The sequence below is a fragment of the Symphodus melops genome, assembly GCF_947650265.1.
Source record: "Symphodus melops genome assembly, chromosome: 5".
NCBI classification, from domain to species: Eukaryota; Metazoa; Chordata; class Actinopteri; order Labriformes; family Labridae; genus Symphodus; species Symphodus melops.
The window spans coordinates 13,215,342-13,222,017 of NC_136695.1; the positions used below are offsets into that span (position 1 = coordinate 13,215,342).

The following is a 6,676-nucleotide window of genomic DNA, read 5'->3' on the forward strand; positions in this document are numbered from 1 at the left end:
GATATTCTACGTTCAAATGATACGGGAAATATCCCCTTAGTATTAATAATATAATAATCTATTCCAACACATTATGCTCTGCTCTATTACTGTTTCATACGTTTGTGCTTTATCAGGTGTTCTACACTTTGAAACACCTACATACACTGAACTTGGAGTTATTAACAAATGTAATCCTAAAAACTTTGGAGCATTGTGTTATTTATTGTAGAATTAGCATGAAAGATGAAACATCACATTCCTATTCCAGCCCTTATCACAGGTACACAGATGTAATTCCAGTCTGGCCCTTTAATGAACTGTTACAGCAAAAAGGGCCAAATGTAATTATGACTTGCTGACTTTGCTTTTCTTAATATTCCTCATTGTGTCACTCCCAAGGTCACGCTGCAATTAAACAGCCTCACAGAGACAGGGCATAGGACTGCGTTAGTATAATACAAAGTCGCTATGCTGCCTATTGTTTATTAAATGGAGTCCTAAATTGTATTACAGGCAGTCATTTCATCAGCTCTGTATTCAAGGGATCCTGTCAGTGTGACAGCTCTGCATCTTATCCCTGGCAAGAGCATCCATCTAACACACTGGCTATTATTAGACATTTGCCTAATACAAATTTGACATTGAGATTATTGAAGTATAGCAACAGATCCAGTGTTGACAGCCAGACAAAAAAAGTGTCTGGCTATATTTTGCTGAGAAAAAAAGCAGTCCCTGAAAGTGAAAATAAAACTGAAGAGGCCCTGAGAGGCTCTGACACTCGAGGAATCTGTACTGTACGACAGGCTAGGCTGGAAGATTATATAATGGCTCCATTAAGTTTTCTATATAATAATATGTATAAGGTGACCCTATGGGGAGAGCAGTCTGGGAGACAACATTATTTAAATAAATGTCTAAATCGCACAATGACTTCACAAAAGCTGTTGTGTTTGATTTGACAGCATCCAGCCATGCTATAATGGTATAAAATAAATCACATTGAATTTTGGCTGATGCTAACATTCCCATCCCAGGCCCCCCTGGAGGCAGAGAAAAATGACCATAATACTCTGAAAATATCTGTGCTTATCAAAACAAAGGGAAATGAATATTTTCTGCTTGGCTGTAATTAATTCCTGTATCAAATATGAATAATGATATTTCACACAATCTTTCTAATATATCGTGTCACTGTCATCAAGCAGGTATGATAAAGATGTTTTGCAGCTTGAGATACTTTTCAAAAAGTTGAAAGATAAATAATGAAGCCCTGCTGACATTTTTGTTTCAGTTATTTTCCGGCTGTCCTCCCGTTCTACTTTGAATGGGTGTAAAAAGTATTTTAAAAGCTTCATCCAGCTAGAAAACAGGTTTCCTGAATGTTTCTGTTTGACTATGAATTTTATCTAACATAAGCCGAACACTTTATCATACCTTGACATTTACAAACTGCCTCACTGCACCATCATATCTATGTGGCCGAGAACAGAGGACATTTAAAGAACGATGCACAGCTGTACATGGCTGACAGGTAACATTTGAAGGTGGATTATAACACGACAATATGGTCATACTTTCACATTATTGTTCTGTGGAAAATAAAAATCTGAAATATGTGTGAAAGATTTTAGAGTAATTCATGCTGCTTGAAAATAGATCATACTCCAGAGGAAACAACACCATATCTATCCCATAATGCTGTTCTCAGCCAGTAGGATATAAAGAGTGAAATGCCCACCATAGGTCTGCCATAAAATAATGATTATAATACTGTGCAGCTAGTAAATGTTGATGGGCAATGCTATAGTCCGTGGTTATAAAAAATAATCTGTTCCTTTACCTCTATGACACCTTTATGGTGTTATTTACAGAATGCTAAAGGTGTCGACCTGTCAAGTCTATTCATGAAAACAGTTTAAGTTCATAAAAACAGTTTTGATGTTGAAGTTTTTTCCATTCTGACTATGATATATTCATACATCGCTGTTTTGTGCCATAGATTACAATATATTTTTAAAGTAAATATTTAAATTGACAAACAATGAAAACATTTTACTGTAATGGCCTAGATTTTAATCAATAAATTAGAATTTATTTGGCATTTCCACTTGCTTTTCTGGATGTGTTTGTTTATAAATGTGTTGCAGTTCCTTGCCTTTGAAGCTCTTGGGCCTTAATGCTATACTTTACTGGTGTGAGTCTCTCTAATTATCTCCTCTGTGTGGCAGAGTTTACCTGCACACTAACTAGAGATGACAGGAGTGTGTATGTTGTGCTCATTTGTCATTTGGGTAGGTGCAATGGCGCTGACGGTTCGGTAACTGTCTGCTGACACCTCCTCAGTATGTAAGAGCCATCTCTCACACTGCATTATTTAAAGGTAGAGCCGGAGAGGCAGACAGGAGGGGAGGGTGAGGGGACCAAAAGATAGAACGGGAGGGAGAGAAATTCAGATATCCTTCAACAACATACCTTTACGATGTGTCTGAGTTATAAACCACTGCAAAACTTGGCTAATTACAGCGTGCTCACAACCCTCCCATCCCTCCCTCTGTCAGTCTTTCTTCATTTTCCCTGCGCTCCCTCCTCACTCCCTTCTACTGTTTCTATTCCACCACATCCTCATTTCCTGTCTCTCCCCTCCATTCCTGCCTCCCTCTCTCCTGCTAACAACTTGCGAGAATATGATTAGCACAGTGGAGAGCTGAGAGCCACAGTTTGCAGGAGTGACACACACACGCACACACACACACACACACACACACACACACACACACACGCAAAGGCTATACTTTCAAACAGCACAGTCTTGAGGAAGGGAAGACATGGGGGAGGGAGAAAAGGTGAGATAGAAACACAGGGTGTGACTACAATAATACCAGGGCAGCACAGCGACTCAGTGGTTAGCTAATTCAGGACATTTCAATGTGCTGTTTGCATGATCCCGCCTAGTGTTCACCAAACTTTTCTGTCACAGCCAAAGCATACACAGTGCTGGAGGGAGGATCGGAGAGTCTTAATAGTCCTGACTGCGACTGTTTGTGCATCCATTTTCCAAATATGATACAACTGGCTATTAACTTTCAGTTTCGGCGTGCTGTGAATGGCTTTCCTCCCTGCCCTGATCCGCTGTGATAATGAAAAGGAATAAGCTCTGAAGTCACTTAACATAATAATTCACCAAATGAGAAGATATGTTGTTATGCAGCAAAACCTGAAGAGTCATACATTTCGAGATGATAAAGGGGACAAAAATGCTACTCGTGTTTTTGTTTTCCTCTGCAGTCAGGGCTTAATATGAAAATTAAATAAAGCTGCAATATTTCGTCACAACTTCTTTTTTTTTTAGGACTCCACCTTAAATACTGTGAGTGTGGCTCCAGACATCATTCACTGGTTTTCACTCATGCTGTGCACACTCTCGCAGTTCTCCTCACATAACCCCTTCCATATTTAAATTTGAGCTGGGGAACACTGTGAGCACAACTCTCATCTCCATCTCATCACACCACAAAATGCAGCAAAAATAATAGCAACACAAACAACAATAAAAAATGTCGGAGACTTTCAAAGGTATACCCTCCCCACGAGGAAGAGCCATTAAACTATGAGTGATTGAAAGAAGACCAGAAATGTAATCAACAATTCAGTTACCAGTGAGAATGAGAGTAAATCAAAAATGTATTGGAGGTCTGCTAATGATAACCATTAAATGTGTATTAAAGCAAAAGTCAGCAACAGAATGAGAAATGAAAGTAAACAATTACTCACGATCACAATCTTTAACCAATGATGCAATCACAGGTCATAGCTTCACTGCAACTTTTGAGTCTGTTTTACAAAAAAAAAAGTATTTTCTAAATAAAAGAAAAAAGAACACAAAGACTGGCAGGGAGTGAAGGGAAGAAACTTTGAGATTTTGAGATTGTGGGGATGAAGAAAAAGAAGAGGGGGAAGGGGGGGGAGGGTGAGCGCAGTGGTTTTAGGCTGATGTGAAAGCCAGCAGGTCACATAGGTTCCCTTTGAATTAAGAACAAACCACAAACAGAGAATGTCTACTCCAAAAGGCTGAATGACTGATTATAATGGCTGCCTGTTTCGATCTCATCTCGTCAGCTTCGCAGCACTGCTTCTTAAGAGTGCTGTGACTATTGGGCTAACATGTGGGCAGGCCTACCATTTACAATAACAATTTAGGCATTTAGCTGACGCAGTCATCTAAAGGGACCAACAATAAAAGCAGCTTTAGAAAAGGCTATGGTATCAGTGAATCCTGTGATCCTCTGAAGCTTAAAGAGCAAGACTGATGCTACAATGAGATGAACTCCAGAGCAGGTGTAGTATAAAGAAAACTGTGCACGTCCCATGAATATAGAAGAACCAGACGGATCTGTTTAAACACTGTAATAATACAGCTGCTTGATTTTAACTGAAAGAAAAAAAAGACCCTCAATATTAGCACTATCCTGTTCTGTTTTATTCTATTTTTCATCTCTAACCACAGAAATTATAAAAAATAAACAAATAAAAGAATATATTATAAACATTGGGTAGTTCGTAATCTCATATACAACCTCCATTTTTGTAAAGCAAGAAATTAGAGAATAATGTCAGTAGTCTGATTCAAGGTCGGTTGAGCACTCACTATAGTGTGCACAATATAGTAATTAGGAGCTCCATCTTTACACTTCAGTAACACAGCAGTTGGAAAGTTCTTGATTAATAATATTGTTGTGATTGTATAAGTAAATACAGGGTATGTAAAAGCCCCCCCCCCCCCCCCCCCCCCCCCCCACATACACACACACACCCTCCACAAGTCCCTGCCAGTTTCTGCATTCGTCGAACTGTAAACATGTAAATTATCATGACTTGTGCTTATTCTTTTATTACATGAGAAACATTAAATGATTTCCATCAAATTCCACAGAGACATGAATGTACCAAGTAGGATGTCAATAATGATATCAATAATACTAGCATTACATTTCTGGGCAGAATGACTCAAGTATAGAAAAATTTCAATGTTGGATGACAATCATCAGTATAGTGTACCTGTTTGCCTGGCAGTAACACATTGTGCTGAAAGTAATGTTTTAAACAACTTTAAACCTGACAATGATTGGATGGAAGTTTTATGTCTCCTCCCTTTTTTTTCACGGTACGACTAGGAGACCTGATGTTTTGTTTTCACTTAAGTTTCCAATTTACTGACACTTGGACAGGATATAAGATCGACAGAAATGTAAACACAGTGACCCAAGCTGGATTAAAGTATCATTGTTTCTGATGTTTTTTTTTTTTTTTTTTTTTTTTACTTTTCTGCTGTCAGAAATCTAATCCAGATCTTTATCAAAACACTATAAGAGTATTCCTAAAATCTCTTTGAGTGTAAAAATGAATGTCTTCTGGGGAAACTATTCTAACCAGCTTCATAATTATTGTGTGACCAAAACTTCACATCTAACAAACTATCATTTTATAGCATCATTTTAAAAATGTGAATGTTCACAAACAAAAATCTGTGCTCGCTCACTGCTCTCCAAACTGCATCACATGGCAAATTAAACAGATGTTTTCACACAATGTAATAAATATAATATATATCATACCTCTTGTTACGTATTTTTAAAATGCACTATAGCTTGTTTTAGTGCTGTTTTTTTACATTTCACATAATAGAACATAAAAGCTATTTCCGATGTATCAGTCAAAAAAAAAATCCTCCACAGTAACTTTTAACAATCACCGAAAATTATTTTTGCAGGAGCCACGCATTTCTGCAAAGACAGACAGCAGTGAAAACATCAGAACAGAGAGAAACAAACCAAACAGAGCAGGTACTTACCATAGATGCAGGATTCGCCCCCAAAACACATCACTGAAACGCACAAGTCTGTCTACTATCCTGTCAGGGTGAACGCTAGTTGCCTTGGCCCTGGCTTGGCGTTATTTGTGAGCCAAAACCTTAAAGAACAAGAAGCTTTCTCTGTGCCTAAACCTGCCGACAGACAGGGGCTTTGAAGGCCCCCAACCGAGCTCTGCTCAGAGCTTTGAAGCCAATTGAAAACTCTGCTTTATGGGGCGAAATGAAAGATGAGGAAGAGAGGAAAGTTATAAAAAGCAGAACAACATTGAACACTGTTACTTGTCTTTTTCTGCCTGTTTGGAGTTTTTTTGCAGTGTGATGATTAATTGCAGGCTGTTTGTCGCTTTATATGTTACGATGTCAGAATACTGAAACAGTGCAGTTTGTTTGATTTTTAAATGTAGACGCGTTAAAACAACTCAAAAGTGAATCTTCTTTGTCTATTTAAAGGTAACACACTGATTATTTTACCTGTTGTGCCACTACTGTTAAAGCAGTGATATTTCACATTTGGCTGGCAGCAGGTATATTTTGATCTATCCAAACACTTTCAGGAGGAATAAAATGCTAACTTCCAAACCTTTCTAATAAATGAACAGTGTGTAATTTGCATCATTCTCAGTGGTGAAAATTAGCTTGCATCAGATGTAAATAGTTGGTCATAATGGAAACAAATAAAAGAAGGGAAATACTGGTTTGCATCCAGCTAGAAGCCATATGTCCCTTTCTTTTATTTTTGTCTAATTTAAGCGACAAAGCCTTGAACATGTGATTTAAATAAGTTAGAAGGCCACATGTCTGGCCTTCATAGTAGGCCACTGAAAA

General features: G+C 38.0%; 1 long non-coding RNA gene across 1 annotated transcript in view; it reads right to left on the reverse strand.

Moving 5' to 3' along the window:
* LOC306823487 overlaps window positions 1-5,868 on the reverse strand; it is a 24,170-nt gene extending 18,302 nt beyond the window's left edge. Inside the window, exon 1 of the long non-coding RNA XR_013779005.1 lies at window positions 5,831-5,868. This is a non-coding gene — a long non-coding RNA (uncharacterized lncRNA). The remainder of the gene's footprint in view (window positions 1-5,830) is intronic.
* Between the last annotated feature and the right edge of the window lie 808 nt (window positions 5,869-6,676).